The sequence below is a fragment of the Globicephala melas genome, chromosome 14, assembly GCF_963455315.2.
Source record: "Globicephala melas chromosome 14, mGloMel1.2, whole genome shotgun sequence".
NCBI lineage: Eukaryota > Metazoa > Chordata > Mammalia > Artiodactyla > Delphinidae > Globicephala > Globicephala melas.
The window spans coordinates 32,806,423-32,826,087 of NC_083327.1; the positions used below are offsets into that span (position 1 = coordinate 32,806,423).

The following is a 19,665-nucleotide window of genomic DNA, read 5'->3' on the forward strand; positions in this document are numbered from 1 at the left end:
TTTAGAGACAAGCAAAAGCTGAGAGAGTTCAGCACCACCAAACCAGCTCTACAACAACTGCTAAAGGAACTTCTCTAGGCAAGAAACACAAAAGAAGGAAAAGACCTACAATAACAAACCCAAAACAATTAAGAAAATGGGAATGGGAACACACATATCGATAATTACCTTAAATGTAAATGGACTAAATGCTCCCACCAAAAGACACAGATTGGCTGAATGGATACAAAAACAAGACCCATATATTTGCTGTCTACAAGAGACCCACTTCAGACCTAGGGGCACATACAGACTGAAAGTAAGGGGATGGAAAAAGGTATTTCATGCAAATGGAAACCAAAAGAAAGCTGGAGTAGCAATTCTCATATCAGACAAAATAGACTTTAAAACAAAGACTATTAGAAGAGACAAAGAAGGACACTACATAATGATCAAGGGATCGATCCAAGAGGAAGATATAACAATTGTAAATATTTATGCACCCAACATAGGTGCACCTCAATACATAAGGCAAATACTGACAACCATAAAAGTGGAAATCGACAGTAACACATTCATAGTAGGGGACTTTAACACCCCACTTTCACCAATGGACAGATCATCCAAAATGAAAATAAATAAGGAAACACAAGCTTTAAATGATACATTAAATGAGATGGAGTTAATTGATATTTATAGGACATTCCATCCAAAAACAACAGAATACACATTTTTCTCAAGTGCTCATGGAACATTCTCCAGGATAGATCATATCTTGGGTCACAAATCAAGCCTTGGTAAATTTAAGAAAATTGAAATTGTGTCAAGTATCTTTTCCGACCACAACGCTATGAGACTCGATATCAATCACAGGAGAAGATCTGTAAAAAATACAAACACATGGAGGCTAAACAATACACTACTTAATAACGAAGTGATCACTGAAGAAATCAAAGGGGAAATCAAAAAATACCTAGAAACAAATGACAATGGAGACACGACGACTCAAAATCTATGGGATGCAGCAAAAGCAGTTCTAAGAGGGAAGTTTATAGCAATACAATCTTACCTTAAGAAACAGGAAACATCTCGAATAAACAACCTAACCTTGCACCTAAAGCAATTAGAGAAAGAAGAACAAAAAAACCCCAAAGTTAGCAGGAGGAAAGAAATCATAAAAATCAGATCAGAAATAAATGAAAAAGAAATGAAGGAAACGATAGCAAAGATCAATAAAACTAAAAGCTGGTTCTTTGAAAGGATAAACAAAATTGATAAACCATTAGCCAGACTCATCAAGAAAAAAAGGGAGAAGACTCAAATCAATAGAATTAGAAATGAAAAAGGAGAAGTAACGACTGACACTGCAGAAATACAAAAGATCATGAGAGATTACTACAAGCAACTCTATGCCAATAAAATGGACAACCTGGAAGAAATGGACAAATTCTTAGAAAGGCACAACCTGCCAAGACTGAATCAGGAAGAAATAGAAAATATGAACAGACCAATCACAAGCACTGAAATTGAAACTGTGATTAAAAATCTTCCAACAAGCAAAAGCCCAGGACCAGATGGCTTCACAGGCGAATTCTATCAAACATTTAGAGAAGAGCTATCACCTATCCTTCTCAGACTCTTCCAAAATATAGCAGAGGGAGGAACACTCCCCAACTCATTCTACGAGGCCACCATCACCCTGATACCAAAACCAGTCAAGGATGTCACAAAGAAAGAAAACTACAGGCCAATATCACTGATGAACATAGATGCAAAGATCCTCAACAAAATACTAGCAAACAGAATCCAACAGCACATTAAAAGGATCATACACCATGATCAAGTGGGGTTTATTCCAGGAATGCAAGGATTCTTCAATATACGCAAATCTATCAATGTGATAAACCATATTAACAAATTGAAGGAGAAAAACCATATGATCATCTCAATAGATGCAGAGAAAGCTTTTGACAAAATTCAACACCCATTTATGATAAAAACCCTGCAGAAAGTAGGCATAGAGGGAACTTTCCTCAACATAATAAAGGCCATATATGACAAACCCACAGCCAACATCGTCCTCAATGGTGAAAAACTGAAAGCATTTCCACTAAGATCAGGAACAAGACAAGGTTGCCCACTCTCACCACTCTTATTCAACATAGTTTTGGAAGTTTTAGCCACAGCAATCAGAGAAGAAAAGGAAATAAAAGGAATCCAAATCGGAAAAGAAGAAGTAAAGCTGTCACTGTTTGCAGATGACATGATACTATACATACAGAACCCTAAAGATGCTACCAGAAAACTACTAGAGCTAATCAATGAATTTGGTAAAGTAGCAGGATACAAAATTAATGCACAGAAATCTCTGGCATTCCTATACACTAAGGATGAAAAATCTGAAAGTGAAATCAAGAAAACACTCCCATTTACCATTGCAACAAAAAGAATAAAATACCTAGGAATAAACCTACCTAAGGAGACAAAAGACCTGTATGCAGAAAATTATAAGACACTGATGAAAGAAATTAAAAATGATACAAATAGATGGAGAGATATACCATGTTCTTGGATTGGAAGAATCAACATTGTGAAAATGACTCTACTACCCAAAGCAATCTACAGATTCAATGCAATCCCTATGAAACTACCACTGGCATTTTTCACAGAACTAGAACAAAAAATCTCACAATTTGTATGGAAACACAAAAGACCCCGAATAGCCAAAGCAATTTTGAGAACGAAAAATGGAGCTGGAGGAATCAGGCTTCCTGACTTCAGACTATACTACAAAGCTACAGTAATCAAGACAGTATGGTACTGGCACAAAAACAGAAATATAGATCAATGGAACAGGATAGAAAGCCCAGAGATAAACCCACGCACATATGGTCACCTTATCTTTGACAAAGGAGGCAGAAATGTACAGTGGAGAAAGGACAGCCTATTCAATAAGTGGTGCTGGGAAAACTGGACAGCTACATGTAAAAGTATGAGATTAGATCACTCCCTAACACCATACACAAAAATAAGCTCAAAATGGATTAAAGACCTAAATGTAAGGCCAGAAACTATCAAACTCTTAGAGGAAAACATAGGCAGAACACTCTATGACATAAATCACAGCAAGATCCTTTTTGACCCACCTCCTAGAGAAATGGAAATAAAAACAAAAGTAAACAAATGGGACCTAATGAAACTTAAAAGCTTTTGCGCAGCAAAGGAAACCATAAAGAAGACCAAAAGACAACCCTCAGAATGGGAGAAAATATTTGCAAATGAAGCAACTGACAAAGGATTAATCTCCAAAATTTATAAGCAGCTCATGCAGCTTAATAACAAAAGAACAAACAACCCAATCCAAAAATGGGCAGAAGACCTAAATAGACATTTCTCCAAAGAAGATATACAGAGTGCCAACAAACACATGAAAGAATGCTCAACATCACTAATCATTAGAGAAATGCAAATCAAAACTACAATGAGATATCATCTCACACCAGTCAGAATGGCCATCATCAAAAAATCTAGAAACAATAAATGCTGGAGAGGGTGTGGAGAAAAGGGAACCCTCTTACACTGTTGGTGGGAATGTAAATTGATACAGCCACTGTGGAGAACAGTATGGAGGTTCCTTAAAAAGCTACAAATAGAACTACCATATGACCCAGCAATCCCACTACTAGGCATATACCCTGAGAAAACCATAATTCAAAAAGAGTCATGTACCAAAATGTTCATTGCAGCTCTATTTACAATAGCCCGGAGATGGAAACAACCTAAGTGTCCATCATCGGATGAATGGATAAAGAAGATGTGGCACATATATACAATGGAGTATTACTCAGCCATAAAAAGAGACGAAATTGAGCTATTTGTAATGAGGTGGATAGACCTAGAGTCTGTCATACAGAGTGAAGTAAGTCAGAAAGAGAGAGACAAATACCATATGCTAACACATATATATGGAATTTAAGAAAAAAAAAATGTCATGAAAAACCTAGGGGTGAAACAGGAATAAAGACACAGACTTACTAGAGAATGGACTTGAGGCTATGGGGAGGGGGAAGGGTAAACGGTGACAAAGCAATAAAGAGGCATGGACATGTATACACTACCAAACGTAAGGTAGATAGCTAGTGGGAAGCAGCCGCATAGCACAGGGAGATCAGCTCGGTGCTGTGTGACCGCCTGGAGGGGTGGGATAGGGAGGGTGGGAGGGAGGGTGATGCAAGCGGGAAGAGATATGGGAACATATGTATATATATAACTGATTCATTTTGTTGTGAAGCTGAAACTAACATACCATTGTAAAGCAATTATGCTCCAATAAAGATGTTTTAAAAAAAAAAAAAGAGATAATGGGATTTGTGATCAAGGTCACATCATAGTTCGGTGAAGTAATGTTTCATATGTAGTTGATCTTTTGCTTTGAATAATATTCTAAATATTTATATCATTGAGACAAATTTAAATAGAGAAATAGTTAATTAGATGTATATACTTTTAACAGAGACTTGACCTAAGATTACATTTATTAAAATAGTTTAAGCTAGGGCTTCCCTGGTGGCGCAGTGGTTGGGAGTCCACCTGCCGATGCAGGGGACGCGGGTTCGTGTCCCGGTCCGGGAAGATCCCACATGCCGCGGAGCGGCAGGGCCCGTGAGCCATGGCCGCTGAGCCTGCGTGTCCGGAGGCTGTGCTCCGCAACAGGAGAGGCCGCGGCGAGGAGAGGCCCGCGTACCACCAAAAAAAAAAATATATAGTTTAAGCTAATATTTAAAAGAAACTTCACCATTACTATCACTTGAAGGTGACATCAATACTTGGATATTCTAAAAGTCTTTGATTATTTAAATATGAATGCTAACCTGGAGTCATTACAGAATTATTCATAGAGTAGGTATGCCTTAAAAATCCTCTGAGGGGAAAAAAGCATGTTAATGCTCCATTTTATGCAATATTTAATTCAACAAACATTGATTAAGCCCCTGCTACATTCCAGGGACAGTACCAGGTGTAAGTATATGCCAGTAAAAGAAACAAACTCCAGGCCCCTCTTGAGCTTCTAGTTTCTATTTAGGGATATGTGGTTGTTCATGTTTTTAATATTATTTGTAATGAAATAATTGCATTTGTAACTGGCCTTTTAATTTACTTTTAATTTAACACACTTTTAGAACTTTGCTATTCTTGATTTTTTAGGGGATAGAACTGACTCTAAGATAGAAGATTGTCTTTGAAATGAATTCATAAATATATAGAAGTAGGCTTTTTTTTTTTTTTTGGTAATTTTGGATATGTTTAAAAGTCTCAAGGTGGAATTTTTTTTTTTTTTGCGGAACACAGGCCTCTCACTGTTGTGGCCTCTCCCGTTGCGGAGCACAGGCTCCAGACGCGCAGGCTCAGTGGCCATGGCTCACGGGCCCAGCCCCTCTGCGGCATGTGGGATCTTCCCAGACCGGGGCACGAACCCGCGTCCCCTGCATCAGCAGGTGGACTCTCAACCACTGTGCCACCAGGGAAGCCCTCAAGGTGGAATTTTAATAACAGAACTTAACAGAGAGAATTTGTAAACTTCCCAAGTGAACAAGATGACTATTTGATCATGTGGGAGAAAATCTGATGACAGCTAGGACTGTGAACTGAAATGGGAGAGAAATCCACCTCATACCCAGTGAGATAAACATTAATAACTTCATTATGAATTTGTGTATCTGCTGTTTACTGCATGATGCAGTATGCATTTTATATATGTTTCTTTTTTCCTTTCCAGATTTATTATGTATGCTGTTCCTCCCATTTATATTCATTTCTATTTTGTTGTGTAGTCCAGTTTGATACATGATAATTATACTTTCATCCAGTCTTCGTTCCCACCCACAAAACAGATGGGATGGTAGATGAAGTATAGTGCTGGAGTAGGAGAAATTCTTAGAACGATGTTAACAGGACCTGTTTATTTTTTATGATAATTAGCATTTGTTGTTGTCGTGGATGAATGCTTTTAAACACCCTGAAAGTCTGTTATACCTCTGAATGATGTCCAAAATGATGGAAAAGAATTGGCTTCAGAAACAAAACTGTGTTTCTGTCAGTCATTTTGGAACATATGATTCATTTTAAACATAAACTAAAAATAAGTTGGATAGCTGTCAGCTTGTAAGCAATTCCAGGATAAGTTGTGAATATTTGCTTTAAAATTCCTATGTTTCATCTTTGTTTATAGATCAGCAGTCCATTAACAAAGAACTCTGGACTGGTAAACAAAAGCCTGGGAGTCTAGGCCCAGTTTTGCTACTAAATTACTGGTACAACTTTGGAAAAGAGAAGAAGGAAATTGAAATGATTACAGAAAGTAGCTATGGTGCACTAGGCATCGAGGTAGTTGCTATCATATAAACTATTACACTTAATCTTCAAAACAATTATATAGAAACAAAACAATTCTAGGGAAACAGGTTAACACTTCACTATCCTTGCTTCCTCCAATTACTGGCTTTTCTGCCCACCAGCAGCCCAAGGCAGAAACTTGAACATCTTCCTTGATTCCTACCTTTCTTCAGTCCCACAATCAAGCTCTAATGGTTGTTAATTCTATATCTCTATGAACTCTCAAATCTGTTCATTTCTTTCATGCTTTCTAACTAATTCTTAAGTCAAAATCTTTCACCTGGATTATTACTAACAGTCTCTCTACTAATCCAGTCTCCACACTGCAGTTAAAGTAATTTTTAAAAATGCAATTCTGACCCATTGTCCTATTAATAGTTTCTCTTGCTCTAAGGATAAAGTTAAAACTTTTTTGGAAGGCTTACAAGACCTGACTTCATCTAGTCCCTGTACCTCTCCAATGATATTTGAGTCTAAATCCCTCACTTATGTCTTTCAAATTGAGCCATTAAATTTCTTTCAGGTTCCGAAAATACTGTCCAGTCCACCTGTTTCTCTCATTCTGACCCCAACTCCTCCTCCCCACTAAGCACCCACACACATGCACATGTGTATTTGCACACACACACACATTCATACCATCTGGCTCACATGTCACAAAGAAAGACTGTCCTGACCCCCAGCTCCCAAGCCCGGAATAGGTCTCCCTCAACATATCCCCATAGCACTGCAGTACTCCCATGACCATCCCCTATGAGAACATTCATCACACTATGAATGACTTTTCTTGGCTGACTTTTCCACTCAATCAAATACACATCTGAATAGGATGGACCGTAAGGCTGCCCACTATTCTATCGTTGGCACCTAGGTATTACCTGGCTCATGGAAATACCTAAATAAATATTGAAGGAATGAATGCATAAAAAGGTATTATTATATCCAGTGTTTAGATGAAGAAGCTCCAATGGATTAAGTAATCTGTCAGAGGTCATTTTAGGTTAGGTAGCTCTTTCGTACTCGCCATTGAGTAAATAGATTCAACAATAATCATTTCAAAAATTTTATAAGCTATCTGGAGTGAATTGTGCTTATATGTTAAGAGCAATTAAAATATATTTACTCATTTACTTGTTTGAACAATCATTATCAAGCATCTTCTGTATACCAGGTGCTATGTTCAGCACAAGGGACAGTATTATAGGTAAAACTTTGTCTCCATGTGCTCAAAGTTGAGTGAGGGGGAGATAGAACATGTGAGAAGGATACTATTATAGTGTATCAAGTGCAGAGAGAGACAAGAAAAAAATATTGTGGCAGCTTAGGAGATGAATAGAGACACGAAAAGAATTTAGGGGAGGGAAGGTTTTAAAACTGCCTGGTAAAGGCAGAGGAGAGTTTTGGAGAGGATGCCATTATCATTAAGTTATCATAAAGGACAAGTAGAAATGCTTCAACTAGAGAAGGGGCATAAGGGTGTAACACGTGAAAATGTGAGGATGCCTGAGAGCTGGTTTGTCAGGCAACGACAGGCACTTCATTACGACTGATCATCAGAAACAAGGAAACTGAGGAAGGATGAGGGAGAATGTATAAAAGGCCAACGTAGGAGAAATAAAAAAGAGCTTTTTACTAGCTCCTTTGCCCTGGAATCTGCATGTTACAGCAGTACCAGTCATGTTTGCATGATGTTAACCTGCTTTCCAGACCACCATTGAGTGCCTCAGGGATGGACATACACCCATTCAGTTCCTTTCCTAGGAAATCAAAAAAGAGTATAGAGAGAGGGATATCCACTGACTGGACTATGGGTTGAAATCCTGGCTCTGTTGTGTAATTTTCAGCAAGTTGTTTGACTTTAAAAACTTGAGTTGACACATTTGTAAATTGAAGATAATGTATATACATCAGGGGATTGTTGTCATGATGAGTGAGATATGCAGAGTGCCTCATGGTGCCCACATAGTAGGAGCTTAAAACTCTCAATAATAGAAATGGCATGTGCTATGTGCCATTTATTCCTTACTATACTCTAAGAAAAAGGAATCGTTATTGGTCCCACTTTTTAAAATATGAGACTATTTAGATGCAGAGAGTTGAGATAATTTGCCCAAGCTTTCATAGCAAGTAGATGGAAGGTCTGGGTTTTGACCCAAGGCAGTAAACTGCAGAAACCACTTTGTTAAATACCATGATATAATGGTAGTTATTGTGTTTGATTCGGTTCATTTTGTTGTCATTATTTTACTTTAAGAACAGGAATGACGCAGTCAGAACGATTTTGGTAAATGTTCTCTGACACCAGTGTGGAGAATGCATTGGGGCTATTGAGATACGGTAAGGCATAGGACAAGACCAGAAGCAAGAGAATTTCTGAATTAGTCAAGTTGAAAACAAGATAATAGTCTCAATTAAAGAGGATTTGATAGAATGATTTTGAAGCAGAGAATTCTAGGAAAATTTAGGAGATACAAATTGTAGGACTTAGTAAGTAAATAAGTGGAGAAGTGATGGAGACAGAGACAGTAAGGATGACCTCTATGTTTCTGGTCTGGGTGACTCATCAATGGCACATTTACTAAAAAGGAAAACAAGAAAAAGACATGTGGGAAAGGGTATAATAAATCTGGTTCTTAACACATTAATCTTGAAGCACCTCAGAATCATCCAGTGGTGTTGGAGGTGGAAATCCATCTTGAAAAGTAGGAATTTAGTATGGGCATATAATGCTCCCAGTGGCATTTTTCTCTGCTCTCCATTTGGACTCCTTTGTGATATGAGGAAATGAAGACAATTGACAAAAAACTAGGTCACGGTAGGTCAAGAAAATTCAGAGTTATGCTAGTGGTAGGCAGTCGTGGAGATGAATATAGACATGATAAGAATTTAGGGGAGAGAATGTAGATTTTTTTTTAATTAATGAAGGAAAATCAGTATTTTCTTTTAGATATTAATATTTAACAAACTTAGTTTTGATTAATTTCCATGGTACGAAAAAGAAAAAAAGGCCAGGGCCTTTATCCTAAGCAAAAGCGGAAATGATTTCTTTACTAACTTTATTAACTTGAATGAATTCTATTTATAGACTATGTTCTAGATACATCTGTGTGTGCTTTTGGAGTTAGTAAGAGTAAAAAATTATTTTATTTTATTTTGCACCTATATTTAAATAGGATAACTAAAATAATTCAATAGAAGTTGATGTGAAAAAATATATTTCTAGAAGATACTAACTTTTGAATAATATAACAACTTTTGTGTTATAAAACATATAACCAAATAATTTTAATTTTATTTAAAGGAGTGGGGTAATTTGGATCTAAGATGATTATATGTTATATGTTCTAAGTGCAAAGCTTCAAATTCTCTAATCCCAAGTGGAAATAGCTTCAAGTTCTCTAATTCCAAGTGGAAATACAATTAGCAATTTTGAGTTAAACCTAATTATTAGGATATATTTGATTACATAGCTTGGTGTATTAGTGTTTCCACCATGTTGGTTTTGCATGGACATAGGTTCTTTATTTCCATTTAAGCAAGCCTCAAAATTATTTGTAATATTATTACTTAAATTTTGATTACTCGACAGTATTTTTAAACATATTCATAGAACTAATTATTTCTCTAAGTTTTAAAATCTTTAAAATATTGCCAACCCTAAAAGACAAAAATAAAATTTTTAATCCACAACAATCATACAATTCATATTTCTGCAGATAGTGAAATAAATACATATGTAAAGAAATAGAAGAAGCAGGACTTGTACCAGACTTCAATGATCAGTAGTATTTGCCTTTGTTGGGAAAGAAAAAAATCATAAAGTGAGAATAATTCCCTGGTGATGACCAAACACTGCCAGTTTTCTATATTTAAATCTGGAACATGTTGGCGTGAGCATTCTGGTAACTACTTTTCCCTTAGCCTTTTCCTGGTCTTCTCTGTCTCCTCTATGCAGTGTAGGGGAACGATAGTACTTAAATTATCTCTCTGATGCTCTTGACAATTTTGACTACTCCCTTCTTCAGTGAAAGACTAAAACTCTCCTTGTTTGGCCTCTGTGCCATCATTCTCTCCTTGTTGTGTCCTTTTCAGCCATTTTTTCCCCTTCTCATATTCTTAAACTCTTTTTTCTTTCTCTGTTCCTTAAAAGCTGATGCTGTTCAGGTTTTATTCCCAGGCTTCTTGTTTTCTACTTGTTTACCTCACTGTCCCTAAAGCCTTCCATCTGACTCATGCCTTTCTCTGCCTGTATGTTGTAGACTCACTGCTGGACATCTTCAGTTGCTTCTAGCAAGTGACAGACTCAGAGATTCAGCCACCCACTGATCATCTTTATTTGGATGTCCCACAGGCACATCTCACCCAGCATAACAAAAGCCAAACTCATCACCTTTATTCCAAAACTTGCTTTTTCTCCTGGCTTTCCCTCTTTATCCAGTTGCCCAGCTAGATTCCTAGTGGTCATTCTAGATTCTTGTCTTTCTCTCTTCCCTCATTTCCAACGGATCGCTTAATACTTCTCATTTTTATCTCACATTTCTCAAATTTACTTCTGTCCTCCATCCCTACCATCTGTTTTAGTTAACATCTTTATCGTAAACTACCTAGACCATGTTCTGCCCTCTACCCTATTTAAGTTCATGTCTCTGATGCAGACAAAATGGTGTTTTTAGAAATGACAATGTGGTGATGTCATGCCCAGGCTTAAAGCTGTTTGGCGGTTCCTCAGTTCTTGGAAGAATGAGTTCTAGTTCTTCAGCATGACACATGCAGCCTTCATCATTGGCACTCTCGTGCCCCTTTGATTTTATTTCCCTGGTATTTCCTCTCTCAATATTTATGCTACAGCTTTCCTTGAATAATTGTAGTTCTCCATTACCAATCATGCTCTGCTATCTCAAGTTTCTTTGCTGTGCACAATTCGTTCTCTCAGCTTGTTATGCCCTTCTCATTTGGTGATCTGTTCACCACCTTCAGATGTACCTTAAAATATTCTTACAAAGTAAACTTGTGAAGTAACCTTCCCTGACTTCTACCTGTATGAGTTAGTATTTCTATTCTTTGTATGATGCAAGAGTTTAGTTGATAAAATAGTTCATCATCAATTTTAGAGTACAATTTTCAGCATGCTCACATGACCCATTTAGCAGAGGTGATGATTTCCTGAACCTAAGAGCTCTAAATATTTTATAATTAATTCCTCCATTTATTTGCTTCTTCCTTTGTTTTTTTAATAACTTATTTCTTTATTTCGTTCACAAGTAATTATCAAACATTTACTATGTGTCATCGCTGTTCTAGGTACTGGAAGTACAAGAGTGAACAAAACAGACAAAAATTCTTTGCCTTGTGGAATTTGCATTCTAGTGTAGAGTGATAAACAATAACAAAATAAATATGTATATATATATAGCATCAAATGTGATAAGTGTTATGGAGAGAAATAAAGCAAGGGAGGCATATAAGGAGTACAAGGAGGGAGTACTGCAATATTAAGTTGGATTGTTATTAGAAGAGACCTTATTTAGAAGGCGAAATTTGAGCTAGGACTTGAATGAGCTGAGGAAATATGTCGTGGGAGTTCTGAAGGAAGAGTATTTCAGATAAAAAGCAAGAAGGTAAAAAATAACCAAGGGAGAAAGAGATAAAGAATTCTAAGTAAGGCAGTTTTTTTTTTGTTTGTTTTAGTTAGGAGAAGGATTTTTTAAGAAACTGAAAATTGAAGGAGATTTTTGTGACATCTGTCATTATTTTATATGTGTATATGTGTTTATGTATAGATGTACATATATGGTTATATATGTATATGTTCCATTACTTCGTTGCAATAGTAATGTCATTTCTTTAAAAATAACTCAGTGTAGAGACTTTTCCACATAGAGGCTCATTTTTATATGAATTACTTAGTAGTGATTATGGTCCATAGCATTCACCCATAAAATAGTGATAGGATTCATTTTTAACGGAGACAAGACTTCAGGGAAAGAAGAAAAGAAATAAATCTAACATATATTCATTTCTGCAAGATGTAATAGATCATTTATTGGATACTTGATTAAAAATAAATTGGTTCAGTATCAGAAACACTTTTTTAAAAATTGAGATCCTGAATGGATTAAAACCTAGGTTAGATACTCTTTATACATCAGGTGAACATGACTGCCTTCTAAAACAGTTTTCTGTTTCCTACTGAACATTGTATAAATGTTTATCTTGCTTTAATATAAGGTATGTAAACAATATTTGGGGACAGAGTCCTCTAGACGCAAACATTTAGAGAAAGCAAGAAACAGTTAACACCCAAATTCTAGACAGGCTAATTGTACATCATTATTTCAGAATTATTCCAATTTGGAGGTGGTACAGTGTCTACTCTTCATATTTCAGTGATTCAAAAAGAAGCTCAAGAAATGAATTTTTTTGCATAAATACATTAAACATGTATTAAATCTATCCTTGGCTAGTAAACGCTAATGACGATACAAAGCCTAATAGACACCTCTCCTTGCCTTCTTATAATAACCAAAGACATTATTTTACTTGTCATAAATATTTGCATTTCTGTAAATTCAATCATCTTCCATTTGATAAAACAAAGTTAATTATATAACAGATATTAACATTAAAATCCAAAGCACTGGTTCTTAAATTTAATTGATATCAGATAATGGGATTTCCTGGGCTACTGTTAAAACTGGAGATTTCTAGGCCAGCTCCTATTACTCAGTAACTCTGTGTTTATACTCAGGGACTTGCAGTTGGAAAAGGAAACATAGCTAATTGTGATATGCATTACTAATGTTTACCAGTATGTGGTTACCTCTACTTCTAGACCTCAGGAGATTGAAGGTCCTTAATTTTTTTTTTTTTTTTTTTTTTTGCGGTACACGGGCCTCTCACTGTTGTGGCCTCTCCCGTTGTGGAGCACAGGCTCCGGACACGCAGGCTCAGCGGCCATGGCTCACGGGCCCAGCCGCTCCGCGGCATGTGGGACCTTCCGGACTGGGGCACAAACCCGTGTCCCCTGCATCGGCAGTCAGACTCGCAACCACTGCGCCACCAGGGAAGCCCGGTCCTTAATCCTTGAATTTTAGTGTGACCACATGGACTGCTTTAGTTGGTGAAATGTGAGCAGTAGTGTTGCTCGTTTCTGGATGGAAGCATTTAATTGCACGTCACATAATTCTCCAGCTTACTCATTCCTTGCCATACCAATTGTGCTTATAAGTTTGAAGTATCCCAAAATGCTGACCCAAAATATCAAAGAAAGCTGCCTTGAGAAATTAGTTAGATCTACAGCAGACTTTGCTTTTAGGCGACATAAAATCTTGTTCTGTTAAATTGCTATGATTTGGGAGATGATTTTTCCTATAAAAGCATAACCTAGTCTAGTAGTTCTCAAACTTTAGTGTGCATTAAAATCATTAGGTAAACGTATTAAAACGCTGCCTGCTGGCTTTACTCCCAGTGTCTGATTTAGTACATGTGGGATGTGGCCTGAGAGTTTTTTTCTAATAAGTTAGCAAGGGATCATGATGCTGCTGGTCTAGTGACAACACTTTAAGAAACATTGATACATTAAATTTTTTTAACATCTTTTTTATTTTTTATACTAAGTATTTTATTGTATGCTGCCACCAGTGTATATAAAATAATTACCCTTGTGAAACAGAAATCCATGAATATTCAGAGAGGTAGACTGACAAAAGTAGAAGTTCGTATAGTATGGCACATGTTATAGAGACAGGCTTTTGTACAGGCTTCAGATTTAGCTTTCCTTTGAATATTCACCGGTTTATGAAAAGTGGTTTAAAAACCTTGCAAAGATTCATTTTACTACAAAAAGGAACAGACTTTCTGAGGTTTGAAGGGATTTGTACTTGAAGATACTCCAGTCAGCAGGGGGTCATGTTGAGCATTCTGCAGACAGAATTGTTTCAAATCTGCAGCTGCCTGGGAAACCTTCACGCGGTTGAGCCCAGCCTGCAGCCGGAGTTGTTGAACCACTTACTTCATAGCGGCGACGCTGGAGGAACCAGACATGGCACACGCGAGAGCTCTTTTTTTAACATCTTTATTGGAGTATAATTGCTTTACAATGGTGTGTTAGTTTCTGCTTTATAACAAAGTGAATCAGCTATAGATATACATATATCCGCATATCTCCTCTCTCTTGTGTCTCCCTCCCACCCTCCCTAACCCACCCCCTCTAGGTGGTCACAAAGCACCGAGCTGACCTCCCTGTGCTATGTGGCTGCTTCCCACTAGGTATCTATTTCACATTTCGTAGTGTATATATGTCCATGCCACTCTCTCACTTCATCGCAGCTTACCCTTCCACCTCCCCGTGTCCTCAAGTCCATTTTCTATCTATACGTCTTTATTCCTGTCCTGCCCCTAGGTTCTTCAGAACCATTTTTTTTTTTAAAGATTCCATATATATGTGTTAGCATACAGTATTTGTTTTTCTCTTTCTGACTGACTTCACTCTGTATGACAGACACTAGGTCCATTCACCTCACGACCAGTAACTCAATTTTTTTCTTTTTATGGCTGAGTAATATTCCCCTGTATATATGTGTCACATATTCTTTATCCGTTCCTCTGTCGATGGACACTTAGGTTGCTTCCATGTCCTGGCTATTGTAAATAGAGCTGCGATGAACATTGTGGTTCGCCTGTCTTTTTGAATTATGGTTTTCTCAGGTTATATGCCCAGTAGTGGGTTTGCTGGGTCATATGGTAGTTCTATTTTTAGTTTTTTAAGGAACCTACATACAGTTCTCTATAGTGGCTGTATCAATTTACATTCCCACCAACAGTGCAAGAGGGTTCACGTTTCTCCACACTCTCTCCAGCATTTATTGTTTGTAGATTTTTTGATGATGACCATTCTCACTGTTGTGAGATGATACCTCATTATAGTTTGGATTTGCATTTCTCTAATGATTAGTGATGTTGAGCATCCTTTCATGTGTTTGTTGGCAATCTATATATCTTCTTTGAAGAAATGTCTATTTAGATTTTCTGCCCATTTTTGGATTGGGTTGTTTGTTTTTATGATATTGAGCTGCATGAGATGCTTGTAAATTTTGGACATTAATCCTTTGTCAGTTGCTTCATTTGCAAATATTTTCTCCCATTCTGAGGGCTGTCTTTTCATCTTGTTTATGGTTTCCTTTGCTGTGCAAAAGCTTTGAAGTTTCATTAGGTCCCATTTGTTTATTTTTGTTTTTATTTCCCTTTCTCTAGGAGGTGGGTCAAAAAGGATCTTGCTGTGATTTAGGTCATAGAGTCTTCTGCCTATGTTTTCCTCTAAGAGTTTTATAGTGTCTGGCCTTACATTTAGGTCTTTAATCCATTTTGAGTTTATTTTTGTGTATGGTATTAGGGAGTGCTCTACTTTCATTCTTTTACATGTAGCTGTCTGGTTATCCCAGCACCACTTATTGAAGAGGCGGTCTTTTCTCCATTGTATTCTTGCCCCCTTTATCAAAAATAAGGTGACAATATGTGTGTGGTTTTATCTCTGGGCTTTCTATCCTGTTCCATTGATCTATATTTCTGTTTGTGTGCCAGTACCATACTGTCTTGATTACTGTAGATTTGCAGTATAGTCTGAAGTCTGGGAGCCTGATTCGGTCCAGCTCCGTTTTTCTTTCTCAAGATTGCTTAGGCTATTCAGGGTCTTTTGTGTTTCCATACAAATTGTGAATTTTTTGGTACTAGTTCTGTGAAAAATGCCATTGGTAGTTTGATAGGGATTGCATTGAATCTGTAGATAGCTTTGGGTCGTATCATTACTTTCACAATGTTGCTTCTTCCAATCCAAGAACATGGTATATCTCTCCATCTGTTTGTATCTCCTTTAATTTCTTTCATCAGTGTCTTATAGTTTTCTGCATACAGGTCCTTTGTCTCCTTACGTAGGTTTATTCCTAGGTATTTTATTCTGTTTGTTGCAGTGCTAAATGGGAGTGTTTCCTTAATTTCTCGTTCATATTTTTCATCATTAGTGTATAGGAATGCAAGAGATTTCTGTGCATTAGTTTTGTATCCTGCTACTTTACCAAATTCATTGATTAGCTCTAGTAGTTTTCTGGTAGAATCTTTAGGATTTTCTATGTATAGTATCATGTCATCTGCAAACAGTGACAGCTTTATTTCTTCCTTTCCGATTTGGATTCCTTTTATTTCTTTTTCTTCTCTGATTGCTGTGGCTAAAACTTCCCACACTATGTTAAATACTAGTGATGATAGTGGACAACCTTGTCTTGTTCCTGATCTTAGAGGAAATGGTTTCAGTTTTTCACCTTTGAGAATGATGTTGGCTGTGGGTTTGTCTTATATGGCCTTTATTATGTTGAGGTAAGTTCCCTCTATGCCTACTTTCTGGAGGGTTTTTATCATAAATGGGTGTTGAATTTTGTCAAAAGTTTCTCTGCCTCTATTGTGATGATCGTATGGTTTTTCTCCTTCAATTTGTTAATATGGTTTATCACATTGATTGATTTGTATATATTGAAGAATCCTTGCATTCCTGGGATAAACCCCACTTGATCATGGTATATGATCCTTTTAATGTGCTGATGGATTCTGTTTGCTGGTATTTTGTTGAGGAGTTTTGCATCTATGTTAATCAGTGATATTGGCCTGTAGTTTTCTTTCTTTGTGACATCTTTGTCTGGTTTTGGTATCAGGGTGATGGTGGCCTCGTAGAATGAGTTTGGGAGTGTTCCTCCCTCTACTATATTTTGGAGTTTGAGAAGGATAGGTGTTAGCTCTTCTCTAAATGTTTCATAGAATTCTCCTGTAAAGGCATCTGGTCCTGGTCTTCTGTTTGTTGGAAGATTTTTAATCACAGTCACAATTTCAGTGCTTGTGATTGGTCTGTTTATTTCTTCCTGGTTCAGTCTAGGAAGGTTGTGCTTTTCTAAGAATGTGTCCATTTCTTCCAGGTTGTCTATTTTATTGACATAGAGTTGCTTGTAGTAATCTCTCATGATCCTTTGTATTTCTGCAGTGTCAGTTGTTACTTCTTTTTCATTTCTAATTCTATTGATCTGAGTCCTCTCCCTTTTTTTCTTGATTTATCTGGCTAATAATTTATCAATTTTGTTTATCTTCTCAAAGAACCAGCTTTTAGCTTTATTGATCTTTGCTACTGTTTCCTTCATTTCTTTTTCATTTATTTCTGATCTGATCTTTATGATTTCTTTCCTTCTGCTAACTTTGGGATTTTTTGGTTCTTGTTTCTCTAATTGATTTAGGTGTAAGGTTAGGTTGTTTATTTGAGATGTTTCTTGAGGTAGGATTGTATTTTTATAAACTTCCCCCTTAGAACTGCTTTTCCTGCATCCCATAGGTTTTGGGTCATCGTGTTTTCATTATCATTTGTTTCTAGGGATTTTTTGATTTCCACTTTGATTTCTTCAGTGATCTCTTGGTTATTAAGTAGTGTATTGTTCAGCCTCCATGTGTTCGTATTTTTTACAGAATTTTTCCTGTAATTGATATCTAGTCCAATAGGTTGAGGTCAGAAAACATGCTTGATTCGATTTCAATTTTCTTAAATTTACCAAGGCTTGATTTGTATCTTAATTTGACCCAAGATACAATCTATCCTGCAGGATGTTCCATGAGGACTTGAGAAGAAAGTATATTCTGTTGTTTTGGGATGGAATATCTATAAATATCAATTAAGTCCATCTTGTTTAATGTATCATTTAAAGCTGTGTTTCCTTATTTATTTTCATTTTGGATGATCTGTCCATTGGTGAAAGTGGGGTGTTAAAGTCCCCTACTATGATTGTGTTATTGTCGATTTCCCATTTTATGGCTGTTAGCATTTGCCTTATGTACTGAGGTGCTCCTGTGTTGGGTGCATAAATATTTACACTTGTTATATCTTCTTCTTGGATTGATCCCTTGATCGTTATGTAGTGTCCTTTGTTGTCTCTTGTAATAGTCTATTTTAAAGTCTATTTTGTGTGATATAAGAATTGCTACTCCAGCTTTCTTTTGATTTCCATTTGCATGGAATATCTTTTTCCATCTCCTCATTTTCAGGAGATGTGTCCCTAGGTCTGAAGTGGGTCTCTTGTAGACAGCATATATATGGGTCTTGTTTTTGTATCCATTCATCCAGTCTGTGTCTTTTGCTTGGAGCATTTAATCCATTTACATTTAAGGTAATTTTCGATACATATGTTCCTGTTACCATTTTCTTAATTGTTTTGAGTTTGTTTTTGTAGGTCTTTTCCTTCGCTTGTGTCTCCTGCCTAGAGAAATTCCTTTAGCATTTGTTGTAAAACTGGTTTGGTGGTGCTGAATTCTCTTAGCTTTTGCTTGTCTGTTAAGGTTTTAATTTCTCCATCAAATCTGAATGAGATCCTTGCTGGGTAGGGTAATCTTGGTTGTCGGTTTTTCCCCTTTCATCGCTTTAAATATGTCCTGCCACTCCCTTCTGGCTTGCAGAGTTTCTGCTGAACGATCAGCTGTTAACCTTATGGGGATTCCCTTGTATGTTATTTGTTGTTTTCCCCTTTCTGCTTTTAATATTTTTTCTTTGTATTTAATTTTTGATAGTTTATTAATATGTGCCTTGGCGTGTTTCTCCTTGGATTTATCCTGTATGGGACTCACTGCACTTCCTAGACTTTCTTGACTATTTCCTTTCCCTTATTAGGGAAGTTTTCAACTATAATATCTTCAAATATTTTCTCAGTCCCTTTCTTCTTCTGGGACCCCTGTAATAATTCGAATGTTGGTGTGTTTGATGTTGTCCCAGAGGTCTCTAAGACCGTCCTCAATTCTTTTCATTCTTTTTTCTTTTTTCTGCTCTGCGGTAGTTATTTCCACTATTTTATCTTCCAGGTCACTTATCCGTTCTTCTGTGTCAGTTATTCTGCTATTGATTCCTTGTAGAGAATTTTTAATTTCATTTATTGTGTTTTCATCATTATTTGTTTGCTCTTTAGTTCTTCTAGGTTCTTGTTAAACCTTTCTTGTATTTTCTGCATTCTATTTCCAAGATCTTGGATCATCTTTACTATCATTACTCTGAATTATTTTTCAGGTAGACTGCTTATTTCCTCTTCATTTGTTTGGTCTGGTGGGTTTTTACCTTGCTCCTTCATCTGCTGTGTGTTTCTCTGACTTCTCATTTTGCTTAATTTACTGTGTTTGGGGTCTCTTTTTTGCAAGCTGCCTGTTTGTAGTTCCCTTTGTTTTTCGTGTCTGCCTCCAGTGGCTAAGGTTGTTTCAGTGCATTGTGTAGGCTTCCTGTTGGAG

General features: G+C 36.8%; 1 protein-coding gene and 1 pseudogene across 5 annotated transcripts in view; one reads left to right on the forward strand and one right to left on the reverse strand.

The window, feature by feature from the left end:
* Positions 1-19,665, forward strand: part of GRIK2 (glutamate ionotropic receptor kainate type subunit 2) — a 641,457-nt gene that overhangs the window by 250,987 nt on the left and 370,805 nt on the right. The window lies entirely within an intron of this gene.
* On the reverse strand, positions 14,009-14,415 carry LOC115866996 (guanine nucleotide-binding protein G(I)/G(S)/G(O) subunit gamma-5 pseudogene; annotated as a pseudogene).